Genomic DNA, 13,110 nt, shown 5'->3' with positions numbered 1-13,110 from the left:
TCCCTTCTGCATCTTGGCCCTCCCAGCCCTGAGGTCAGGCCACTCCAGGTCTAACCATCTCCTGATGCCAAAACCATACAACTCTTGGTGGAAGGAGTTCTGTGCCCCATCCCTCTTGATGCCCAGGGACTCTGTGAGGCCCCTCAGATCACCTTCTGGGTTCCCACTGACCATCATCCTTGACCCTGGCTCCAGCCCGGAATCACGACACAGGCATGGGGCTATCAGCACCCCAATCTCTCTGTACCTGACACTCAGCCAGGGTAGGGGCTGGGGGGGGCTGGGATACAGAGGGGACACCCCAACTTCTTGGATCCTTTCTGAAACCTTTGCTGTTCCTGTCTTCTCCCCTCCTCATTCTCTCATGATTCCCCTCGGTGGCATTCATTCTTCCAAATCTATTGTTAGGACACTGAAACCAGCATCATGACTTCCTTTGTTCCGCTGTGTCCTGAGTCAGTGACGAGGGAGAGTCATAGGATAAAAGGAAACGTGTGTGTGTGTGTGTGTGTGTGTGTGTGTGTGTGTGTGTGTGGTTCTGACCTGGATTCTATCTCAGATGTTCTCCTATTCCAAATATCCGTTGGAGTAGGGTTAGAGAGGTGAACAGGAAGGGTGTAAGTTGGAGGGAAGAGGGCCAACACTTGATCTTGGGCCATGGCTGAACTGGAAAGAGATTTGGGTGGTGGAAGAGGCCAGAAACAGGGAGAGGGGAAAGGGGGCTGAGACAGGGAGTGGGAGGCAGTGAGAACCGGCAAGGAAGCTTTGGGCTGGAGAAGGGCAGAATGTGAGTTTAGTCAGAAGTGCCCCTGCGTTCTGGCTAGAGGAGGAGCTGGGGAACAGGTGCAAGAGATAGTTGGCAGGGGTGGGAGTGGGGACTCTGGATTTGGGAGAGGGTAGGGAGGCCAGTGAATTGGGCCTGTCCTGCTGCTGCTTGTTTGGTGTATGGAGATGGTGAGACAGGATTTTCTTTCCTTTATTGCCAAGATTGGGATAGAGTAAAACTTTAGGATTACCCTGGATCTGTGCCCCCCCCCAAACCCCAGAACCAAGCCAGAGCACGTTGCAGGGGGTCACCACAGCCAGCCCATGGCCCTGCTCTTTGTATAGCTACCTCCTCTGGGCCACATCTTCAAAGAGCCTTGAATCTGGAAAACTGAAATGATCCAGAGAGACTAGAAGGGTGTGTGTGTGTGTGTGTGTGTGTGTGTGTGTGTGTGTGTGAGTGTGAGAGAGACACTGTCAACATGGAACTTATTGTCTGTTTCCCCCTTTAAAATGCCAACTCCACCAGGACCACAGCTCCGTCTTGTTCACTGCTCTGTCCCAGGCACATCGTGGGTACATAGTAAATATCTGGTAAATGAATGAGTCAAGATCGGAGGGGATTCCCTAGCGTGGGGACTAGCCTCATGTCTTCTCCAAGGCCCCATAGGGCAAAAGGCTGACCATCTAATGGGAGGCAGATTCTGACCCTACATCAGAAAGGACCTTGAAAACCCAGAACTGCTTTGAGCATCCTATTGCTTAAACTGACCACGTTGGAGCCAAAGGTTGACATGGAGGGACACTTGGAAGAGACTTGCTTCAAGGCAGACCTGAAGGGCCCCAAGGGTCCTTCCAGCCTCTGCATCTGGCACTTGGCTCCCTGGTCACATTGTTGTAGGTAATTGCAACAAAATGTCAGCTCTCAAGTCAGACAGAAATGGGTTTAAATCTTGGCTTCTCCAGAAGCTGTGTGACCTTAAGCATGTCACCTAATGTCTTTGCACCTGCTACTTGACATGTAATGTGGAGACGAATGGTACAACAGCTAGCTCAAAGACTGTCTGTGGGCATTAGATTCAAATGATCACCCATGTACAGCATTTAGCTCAAAATCTGGCACACGATCAATGCTCAATGTTAGCTATTGTTACAATGCTGGAAATGGGCCAGGGGAGCTGGTTCCCAGGGCCCAGTGAGCTAAGACAAGTCACATGTAAAGTAAATCAACTGGCTGGTGGCCAGAAAGGGGCAAGGCAGTGATTTCTTTAAATATCCAGGTGTACTTTCCTAGTTAGATATGATTTTGATTCATACATTCCCAAATTATCACTGGGAGGACAATACCAAGAGATAGGGAAGATGTCTTTTTTAGCAGAGTTATAGAAACAGATACTAAATCCATAACTGGTTCAGATATTTCTCATATATGTAAGAAAAACTGCCAGATAACTTGGTTCTAAGTCCCTTATTTAAACTGGGAAGTTTGGAGAGCCTGGCCGGCTCAGTCGATAGAGCGTGCAACTCGATCTTGGGGTTGTGAGTTCAAGCCCCATGTTGGGTGTAGAGATTATTTAAAAATAAAATCTTTTCTTTAAGATTTTATTTATTTATTTGACACACAGAGCACAAACGGGGAGCAGCAGACAGAGGGAGAGGGAGAAGCAGGCTCCCCGCCAAGCAGGGAGCCTGATGTGGGGCTCGATCCCAGGATCCTGGGATCATGACCTGAGCCAAAGGCAGACGCTTACCCGACTGAACTACCCAGGTGCCCCAAAAATAAAATCTTTTAAAAAGCAAATAAATAGGGACATCTGGGTGGTGCAATCAGTTGGGCGTTTGACTCTTGGTTTCAGCTCGGGTCATAATCTCAGGGTTGTGAGATCAAGCCCCCCCTCCACCCCGCCATCAAGCCCCATGTGGGTCTCCTCACTCAGCATGGAGTCTGCTTAAGATTCTCTCTCCCTCTGCCCCTCCCTCTGCTCACTCTCTCTCTCAAATAAATAAATAAAACTTTAAAAATAAATAAACTGGGAGGTTTAAGGACTAGCTCTGCTCTTCTTTATTAGAACAACCAGCTCCATGGGCACCCGGCTGGCTCTGCTGGTAGAGCGCGTTGACTCCTGATCTCAGGGTCATGAGTTCGAGCCCCACGTTGAGTGTGGAGCCTACTTAACAACAATGGGGCACCTGGGGGGCTCAGTCAGTTAAGTGCCTGACTCTTGATTTCAGCTCAGATCTTGATCTCAGGGTCTTGAGTTCAAGCCCTGTGTTGGGCTCCATGTTGGGTGTGAAGCCTACTTAAAAACACACACACACCACCAATAACACCAACCAGCTCCAACAAGAAAACTACTTAGATGGTTTTATAGACAATATTTACATCGCTTTATTAAACTGTGCTCATCTTTGTGTTAAACTTTGTGTTAGTCATTTGTAGAAACAGTAATTTTATCAGTAAGACAAAAAAATTGCAGTTTTTAAATATTTCAAATGTTTAGCAAACACAACATTAGGCCAACACTCTTACATTCTCAGAACAAGAACAAGGATAAAAGGCTGCTTTTGACACTCCTAGTTAGAGCTAAACCCACAAGAGAGGCCGAATTAGTCCTACAGTGGACTCAATGGTCCTATTGCTCTCCACCTCCACAGAAGCTAATAGCAGAAACAAAAGCAAAAGCGAACCCTCCATGGAGGGAAGCTTTCTCAAGCTAAGCCTACAGGACTGTTGTTTGATTTCTCAACCACCACCAAACACGTGAAAGTATACTACCAGCAGTAAATATCAGCAGAGACGAGAAACCACTTATTGTATATGCTGTGAGGTAAGGATTAAGGTTCCTTCCTTCCCACCCCACCCTTGCCCCATTATTCCAGCACCACTTCTTGAAAAGATTAACCTTTCCCCATTGAATTACCTTAGTCCCCCTATTGAAAATCAATTGATCATGTATGTGTATGAATAGGTCTCTTTCTGGTCTAATTTGGTCTATTTATCTGTAGGTCTATCTTTACACTAATATCCCACTTTCTTGTTTACTATAGCTTTTTTTTTTAACTTCAGTAAACCCTCTTTAATCAAAGCCCAATATACAGTTTTAAAATAAGTTTGAAATGAAGTAATGTAATTCTTCCAACTTTGTTCTTTTTCAAAGGTGTTTTGGCTATTATAGGTCCTTTGCATTTCCATATAAATTTTAAAATCAATTTGTCAATTTCTATACTAGATTCTGCCAGTGTTTTGATTGAGATTGCACTGATTCTATAGATAAATTTAGGGAGAATTGATATATTAATAATACTGAACCTTCCAATCCACGAACATGGTTGCTGGCTCAGTGGGTTAAACCAAACCTCATCCTTGTCTCTCTACGGTTGCTGCAATTGCCCATACATACTTACCAATAGGCATAGAAACACCAAAAGGTATGTCAGTGTATCTCTTGAGTTTCCACTGCCCCCCCCTTATGTAGAAGAACCCTACCTCCTCATAATAATCAGATTTAGTTACTTCTGCCAGTATAGGAACTCCTTTCTTTAGCTGCTGGCTTACTGGCACCAGGAGCCCAACGTGACTAAGTGGTAGACATAGCTTTGGGTTTGGTGGAATTTTGCGTCCTTGGTAAAATCACATTCCCTTTGAAGCTATGGCTATACGTTGGCCACAGCTTCCAAGCATACACTACATCTTGAAGGCAGTGTCCTTCCTAAGCTGGTACATTAGCTACCTTTCAGAGATCATTCTAGCATTCTCTCAGGTCAATAGCTCCTGGGTGATGCAGCGTGTGGTAGCACTAGTGGAGTCTGTCATGTGACCATTGTTCCATCTCATTCTCTATAAAATGGGTCACAGGTTGGTAGATCAAATGCTCTTTAAACCCTCAAATAGTGGTCCTTGCCAAGGCACTGTAGGTGCAGAAGGCAAATGTATACCCAGAATGCATGCTAATCCCAGTATGAACAAAATCACAGCCACTCCATGGCAGAAGGTCCCAATGAAATTCACTTGCTACCAGCTGTGGTGAAAGGGAGCCTACATTATTGGGCCATAGGTAACCTGCATCCCTGCCACTGTAGTACTTACTCATGAACCCATTGTACAAACACTAGAGTAGCCTAAAAGGAAAGCTGGCTTACATCTATGAGACAAGTCGTCTTGTCCACCATATTGTTTAGTTTCTCTCTGTGATGGATGCTGTCTGGTGGGCAGTAACACCAGACACAAAGATACATGCACTTCGTTTCCACTCTCATAAGGTCCACTCACATGCCTCTTCCCTACATCTCCTTGTCTCAGACCTCTCAACCTTGCTACTTCCTGACCCCTGACCAACCAGTTCATCACTGCCTGGAAATCCATACATATCCCTATTCTGGGCCATTGATTTCTCACTCTACACCAAGTTGATGACCAAATCTACTGCTTGAAGCTCTGCCCACTGGGAAGATAACTCCTAACCACCATTTTTCACCCTGGGTAGGTCTGTAGAACAGCAGCAAACCACTTTTGGTTCCTCTCAGTTAGCTGGTAATAGAGAATCCCAAGGCATGAGCAGAGAGAGCTATATTGATGCAACAATATAGATGGAGATCAGGCCATATGGTCATGAAACTTACATTTGCCCTTTGGATCTGCACATACTCAGTCTTGAATATATCACTTTGAATTTGGTGGGGTAACAGTTCGTAGATCATGATAGGCAGAGACCCTTGTACCTTAACCTAGACATACATAGAGCTCTCGTGCTCTGGGCTGTGCTTAAACCTGGCAGCCTTCAAGCCACTCAGTGAATGGATCAGAACAGAATTCCCAAATGTAGTACATGCTGTTGTCTAAATCTAAAAGCTGGGGCGCCTGGGTGGCGCAGTCGTTAAGCGTCTGCCTCCGGCTCAGGGCTTGATCCCGGAGTCCTGGGATCGAGCCCCACATCAGCCTACTCCGCTGGGAGCCTGCTTCTTCCTCTCCCACTCCCCCTGCCTGTGTTCCCTCTCACGCTGGCTGTCTCTCTCTCTGTCAAATAAATAAATAAAATCTTAAAAAAAATAAATCTAAAAGCTGCCTAGCAGACACTGTGCTGCTTTTCCACGGCAGAAGGTGCGAGGTGCAATAACTGTAGTCCATTGTGTGACGATTCCACAATTTGTCCATTCACAAATGGATTATCCTGATGGGCATTTGAGTAGTTTACAGTTTTCTCATGTTACAAAAAAGCTATAAACACACTTGTGCATTTTGTGAAAGTGTTTTTAAAAATTCATTTTTGGAAAATACGTAAGAGTGAAATTGCTGGTCATAGGGTGAACGTATATTTAACTTTACAAATGCCGAACAGTTCCCCAAAGTGGTTGTACCACTTCATACTCTCACCAGCAAGAGTTCAAGTTGCTTCACATCCTCTTCCTCATTTGATGTTTTAGTCTTTTTTATTGTAGCATATGTGAAACGGTATCTTATTGTAGTTTCAGTTTGCAATTCTCTGATGACTCTTGATGAATATTCTTTTGTGTGTATCAACCATTTCTTTGTGTATCTTCTTTTGTGAAGTTTCTGTTCAACTCTTTTGCCAATTTTTATTGTTTCCCTTTTCATCTTTGATTTGTAGGAGTTCTTTCTATATTCTGAATATAAGGGCCTTTTTGGATCTACGTGTTGCAAGTATTTTTTTTTTCGCCTGAGGCCTCTCTATTTTACTAATAAGTCCCAGAAAGAACATACGGAGAGCATAGAGGAAAGGCAATATTTTTAGAGACAATGGATACAAAGTTTTCACAACTGATGAAAAACATCAATCCACAGATCTGGAAAACATAATTTATCCCAAGGAAGTTAAGTAGAAAGAAATCCATGCCTACACAGCGTCTGCTGGAACTACAGTAAATATCAAAGCCAAAGAGGAGATCTTAAAATCAGCCAAAAACAAAGGACAGGTTTCGAATAAAGAAATAAGAGTTAGAAGAACAGCAACCTTCTCAACACAACAGAGGAGTCCACAAGACAATCTGTAGAGTATCGAGAGAAAATAACCAAGTTAGAATTGTGTGCTTATCAAAATTATCTTTCAAGAATGAAGGTAGAACGAACCCATTGCAGATGATAAAAAATTAAGAGTTTAATAGCAGGAAATATGTTCAAGGAACTTTTAAAGGATGTGTTTCAAGAGGAGAGAAAATTATCCTGGAAGGATGGTTCGGACTGTGAGAAGGAATGATCAACTACAAAAGTGCTTGAGCAATAGTAATAGTGTCTAACTGATGTAATTAAAACAAAAAGTGAAACTAAGATATTCAGCCACAATTCTATACTGATCATGAGGGGTAAGATAAAAACCGAAGAGTTTTTTAAGGTCTTTTTACTGCAGGGAAGTGAATGAGGCAGTTAAGATACTGTTTTATATTAACGCTTTATGAAGTTAAATATGTATGTTCAATATAATCATCTCAATAGAGGTAGAAAAAGCATTTGACAAAATCCAATAATCATGAAAAAATCTCTCAGCAAAGAGTAGTAGTAGAAAGGAATTTCCTCAAGCTGATTAAAGGCATCTGTAAAAAACCTGCAGCAAACATTTTACTTGATGATCAAAGAGAATGCTTTCCTCCTAAGATCTGGGAAAAGATAAAGATGTCCACTGTCACCACTTTTATTCAGACTGTACTGGTGGTTCTAGCTAGAACAAGAAAGCAAGAAAGGGAGGAAGGAAGAGATTTAAAGGCATCTGGATTAGAAAGGGAAACACAAACTGACTTTACTTGCAGACAACATGATCATCTATGTAGAAAATCCCAAGAAATTTACAACAAAACTACAAGAACAAAATATGAGTTTATTAAAGTTGTGGGATGCAATATTCAAAAATAAATTACATTTCAAGGCACATTTCAGGTTGGCACAGTCGGTTGAGCATCTGACTCTTGTTTTCAGCTCAGGTTGGTCTCAGGGTCATGAGATTGACCCCTGTGTCGGGGTCCATGCTCAGCGTGGAGTCTGCTTAAGACTCTCTCTCCCTCTGCCTCCCCACATGCATGCACTCTCTTTCTCAAATAAATAAATTTTAAAATAAATAAATAAATAAATAAATAAATAAATAATATTTCTATAGACAGGCAACAATCAAAAATTAAAAACATTAAAAATACCATAAAATATTAAATACTTAGAGATAAATTTGACAAACGATGTGCAAGACTTGTACACTGAGAACTACAAGACATTACATAAAAATTTAAAGAAAACCTAGGGGTGTCTGGGTGGCTCAGTCAGTTGGGTATCTGCCTTCAGCTCAGGTCATGGTCCCAGAGTCCTGGGATCAAGCCCCGTGTTGGGCTCCCTGCTCAGTGGGGAGCCTGCTTCTCGCTCTCCCTCTGTCTGCCGCACCCCTTGGTTGTGCTCTCTGTCAAGTAAATAAATAAAATCTTGAAAAACAAAAAAAAACTTAAACAACTGTAGATCATACCATGCTCATGGACTCAGAGACTTGATACTAAGACATCAGTGCTCCCCAAATTGATCTTAGATTCAGTGCTGTTTCATAGAAATTAACAAGCTGCTTCTAACATTTATAAGGAGATGGAAATATAGTTGCAAAATCCCTTCCTGGGATATCAGTGAATCAAAGGCAACATTATAACACACTGCGACCAAGTTAGTTTTATCCCAAGAATACAGGATGGTTTACTATTAGGAAATCTACATCGCACTCCACGTTAACAGATAAAGGACAAAAATCATATGATCTTCTCTGTAGGTGTGGGGAAAGCATTTGGAACAAAAAACAAAAACCAATACCCATTTACCATACACTTTCTTAGTAAACTAGAACTAGAAATGAACTACCTTAACCCGACAACGGATATGTACCCCCAGTTATATATACCTAAGCGCAAGTACTGCAAAAATATATTCTATTTTCAATACCCACATTATTGGTGGCAGTTGGTGGTGTTATTCTGAGAGCGTTTTGTGTATAATGTGAAACACATCAAATGAGTAATTGGTTGGCATCTTGAGAATGGAGATTTTTTGTCATAAAATGTGTAGCATATAAAATTTACCATTTTAACCATTTTAAGTGTACAGTTCCATGACATTAAGTACACTTACACTCCAGACTCTTCTCATCATCCCCCTCATAAACTCTGTGCTCATTAAACACTAACTCCCCATCCCCCCCCCCCACCGTCTCCCCAGCCCCTGGTACCCACCATTCTACTTTCTGTCTCTATGAATTTGACAACTCCAGGTACCTTGTATCAGTAGAACCATACAATATGTTTCCTTTTGTGTCCGCTGTATATCATGTGGCATAACGTCGCCAAGGTTCATTCATATTGTAGCACGTATCAGAGTGTCATTTCCTCTGTGAGCCTGAAGAATATGCCATTGTATGTCTGTACCACACTTTATTTATCAATTCATCTGGCCGTGGACATTTGGGTTGTTTCTATGTTTTGGCTATTGTGAGTAATGCTGCTATGAACATGGGTATATAAATACCTGTTTTGAGTTCCTGCTTTCAAGTGTTTTGTACACATACCCAGAAGTGGAATTGCTGGATCATACGGTATTGTTTAATTTTTTAGTTTTTTGAGGAACCGCCATACTGTTTTCCACCGCAACTGCACCATTTTACATTCTCGTCAGTAATGCACAAGAGTTCCAGTTTCTCCACCTCGCCAACACTTGTTATTTTATTTTTCTGGTAACAGCCATCCTAATGGGTGTGAAGTGATATCTCATTGTGGGTTTTATTTGCATTTCTCTGATAGCTATTATGTTGAGCATCTTTTCATGTGTTTATTGGCCATTTTATAACTTCTTTAGAGAAATGTCTTTTCAAGTCCATTGCCTATTTTTGAATTGGAGTTTTTGGTGGTTGTTGTTGAGTTTTAGGAGTTATTTATGTATCTTGAATATTAATGCTTATCTGATCATGACATAAACATTTCTTCCCATTCTGTGGGTTGCTTTTTTATTCTGTTGATAGTGCCTTTCGGTGTGAAGAAGTTTTCAGTTTTGATAAAGTCCAATTTATTTTTTTGAAACCTATTTTTCTTTTGTTGCCAGTGCTGTTGTGTCATATACAAGAAATCACTGCCAGATCCAATGTCATGAAGATTTTCCCCTCTGCTTTCCTCTAAGAGTTTTATAGTTTGGGGCGCCTGGGTGGCTCAGTCGGTTAAGCATCCAACTCTTGATTTCACCTCAGGTCATGATCTCAGGGTTGCGAGATTGAGCCTGGTGTTGGGCTCCACGCTGGGCTCGGACTCTGCTTAGGATTCTTTCTCAGCCTCTCCCTTTGCCCCTCCCCCACCCCATGCGCTCACTCCCTCATTCTCTCTCTTCCCTCCTTTAAAAAAAACAGTTTATGGTTTTAGCTCTTCAAGTCTTCAACCTATTTTGAGTTAATTTTTGTATATGATGTAAGGTAAGGCTCCAACTTTATTCTGTTGAAGGTGGATATCCAGTTTTCCCAGCACCATTTGTGAAAAGACTGTTCTTTCCTCACCAACTGATCAAAAATCATTCAACCATATCCGTGAGTTTATTTTCTGGGCTGTCTATCCCACTTCATTGGTCTATACATCTGTACCACATTGGTTTGATTGGTATTCTTTTGTAGTAAGTTTTAAAATCAACTTCGTTCTTCTTTTTCCAGATGTTTTGGCTATTCAGGGTCCCTTGAGACTGCATATGAACTTAAGAATGGATTGCTCTATTTCTGAAAAAAAGAAAATAAAGGTTTTTGGGTTTTTTTGTTTGTTTGTTTTTTTAACACAGGAGAAATACATAAGATGGTTGAGGTGAAGTTAAAATCCTGTAGTCCTAAATTTGAAAAGGAGATATCAATGTGAACTCCTGATGCATCTCGTATTATCTATGTAGCCTAACTATTTATTGAAAAGATGTACAATGACTCACCTGGTATCAATACCTATTGATACTAGCACTCAGACTGGTCTCTAAATACCATTTCCCACTAAGAAGAACCAGGCTCCTCTGAAAGCTTTCCGATTCCAGATCTTGGACACCAGAATTGTGGAATTGTGTCAAAAGGCCTGAAGAACAGAGTTGAAAAGGTTTCCACTAGTCTGACATGGAATAATTTGAACTTCAGTAAGAATAATGATCAGATATTAACAGATCAAAGCACATCAAACATGTTTAAATCTATGCATTCATTAAGATTTTTTTTTTTAATGCCTATTGGTCAAGGTACCTGGGTGGTTTAGTCAGTTAAGCATCTGCCTTCGGCTCAGGTCATGATCCCAGGGTCCTGGGATAGAGTCCTGCATCGGGCTCCTTGCTCAGTGGAGAGCCTGCTTCTCCTTCTTCCTCTGCCAGCCATTCCCCCTGCTTGTACTCTCTCCCTCTGTCAAATAAATAAAATCTTTAAAAAAAAATTAAAAATGCCTATTGATCAATTTTGGAGGATACTAGAGAGCAAGGCATTAGTTAGAAAACTGATAAAGGGAAATTCTATACCCTAATAAATCACTTTTGGGTATATACCCAAAAAAGCCCTGGATACATGTATAACAGGGCACATATACAGGAATATTCTTAATAACACCGTTTGTAATAGCAAAACAAAACAAAACAAAAAAACCCACACCCAGAAGCCCAAGTGGCCATCCTCAGGATGAATAAACAAACAAACCATGGTATATTTATACAACAGAATAGTATACAGTAGTAAAAAGTGAATGAACTATGGAACAGATGAATCTTAGTAATATGTTGAGTAATAAAAGCAAATAACAAAGGACAGGTAATATGAGACTCTCTTCATAGAAGTTCAGAACTCATCAAAACCAAACAACATATTGTGTAGGCATGTATATGTGAATTCACTTTTTTTTTCTTTTAAAACATGTCAAGGGAATAATAGAGAATACTGGGTGATGGTGCATGGGACACCCGTGTAAGGAGGGGATGAACAGGTGAGGAGCACGTGGGTGGACACACCTCCTCGTGGTATTCTACATCACCCCTTAAGTTTTGCAATGGACACACTGCAATTCAATGTGTTAAGTTGTAAATATATGTGAATTTTAAAAAGAGGATCGTGCAAGGATCAATATTTGTGTGTCATTAACCAAAGATTGTAATTAATCCATTCTGTCAACCTCAAGTCGGCCTCCTCAAAAAAAAAAGTGAGCTGACTCTTCAAATCCGGGCCAGCCAAAGGAGAAACTGAAATGAGTGGGAGGGGTGGCTAACTGTTTTCACTTTTCTCTTCCTGTTTTTTCAGAGCCTGGGAAAGCGAGTCAGAATTTCCAATCTTTTCCAATTCCCACATGATTCCCTAATTTAGAATGAATTCGGTCTTTCTCCATTTGGGGAAGAATCTGCCTCCTGCCGTGGAACATCTTCCTTTGGGGATGAGCAAAAAGCCGGGGGGGGGGGGGGGGCGGTACTCGAGCCTCTTCCGTCACCCCGCATACGGGCCAAGAGGTCACTTCATAGGTAATTAGTGGAAATGCTCTGGCCAACAGGTTGGACCCTAGCAGTAGCCGCTGGGGAGATGGGTAGGGGAGAGGGGGAAATGACCCTGCCCGTTTAGGCTGCCCCAGGGATCCGGGACCCTCTAAGACACTGACATCTAGCTGCAGAGACGAGGCTCTGGGGATTTGCCGCTGCCCATCCATCAGCCCTCAGGACCCGCAGTATGGATGAACCGTAAACGCATATGCATCTTAAACCTACGAGCCCTCGGGCCCCCCTAGCTAGCCAGAGAGGACGCGGCGCGGCCTCGGTCCCCCTTGCGTGTAGCAGGCTCCGCGAAGCCCACGGTCCAAGCACTGCCAGGTGGAGAGGTCCGGTCGTTCCCTTCCGCCCCCGCTGCGTTAGACTGGGGTGGAAGACTAATTAAAAAGTGCTTCTGCCGCGACAACCACCAAGAAACACCTTTAGCGATTAGGAAACCCTGTAGAGTTCAGCCACCTGGCCTTTGCGGGCGAAGGAGGCCCGGGCCTTTCCCTGCGCAGGGCAGGCGGCCACAGCCAGCAGCCCTGGCTGGGCTCCAGACCGGGCCTGGGTGACATCACCAAACTCCTCCGATCAGCGGGAGGGGGCCCCCGAAATCCCCTAAAAACATTGTGAGTAATCGCCGGGCCCGCCCTCCAGGCGGGGCCCAGACCAAGGGAGGGAGCCCAGCAGCTCCACCAGCCCCGGGAGCGGCGTCGGAACGAGCAGCTTCTTAGTCCCCGGAACGGCGCGCACTTGTTGGCCTCCGGCAGCGGCGGCGCGCGCGGCCTCTAGTCCTCGGCGGGGCGCGCACTTGGCCCCGCGCGGGTGACGGCGGCCGCGGCGGCGGCGGCTGTGGCGACGGCGGCAGTGGC

The 13,110-nt window shown here is 43.4% G+C and overlaps 1 protein-coding gene and 1 long non-coding RNA gene across 2 annotated transcripts in view; one reads left to right on the top strand and one right to left on the bottom strand.

The window, feature by feature from the left end:
* Window positions 1-13,110, top strand: part of RELA (RELA proto-oncogene, NF-kB subunit) — a 38,889-nt gene that overhangs the window by 17,271 nt on the left and 8,508 nt on the right. The window lies entirely within an intron of this gene.
* LOC123778346 (uncharacterized) lies at window positions 7,573-13,109 on the bottom strand. The gene is made up of 4 exons (XR_006775906.2): window positions 10,986-13,109; window positions 10,688-10,824; window positions 8,971-10,487; window positions 7,573-8,159 (listed from the first exon to the last, which is right to left on the bottom strand). It is a non-coding gene; the product is annotated as an uncharacterized LOC123778346 (long non-coding RNA).

The sequence above is a fragment of the Ursus americanus genome, chromosome 24 (genome assembly GCF_024610735.1).
Source record: "Ursus americanus isolate L20-20 chromosome 24, mUrsAme1.1.p, whole genome shotgun sequence".
Classification (NCBI taxonomy): Eukaryota; Metazoa; Chordata; class Mammalia; order Carnivora; family Ursidae; genus Ursus; species Ursus americanus.
This window is presented reverse-complemented; position numbering and strand designations above follow the sequence as displayed.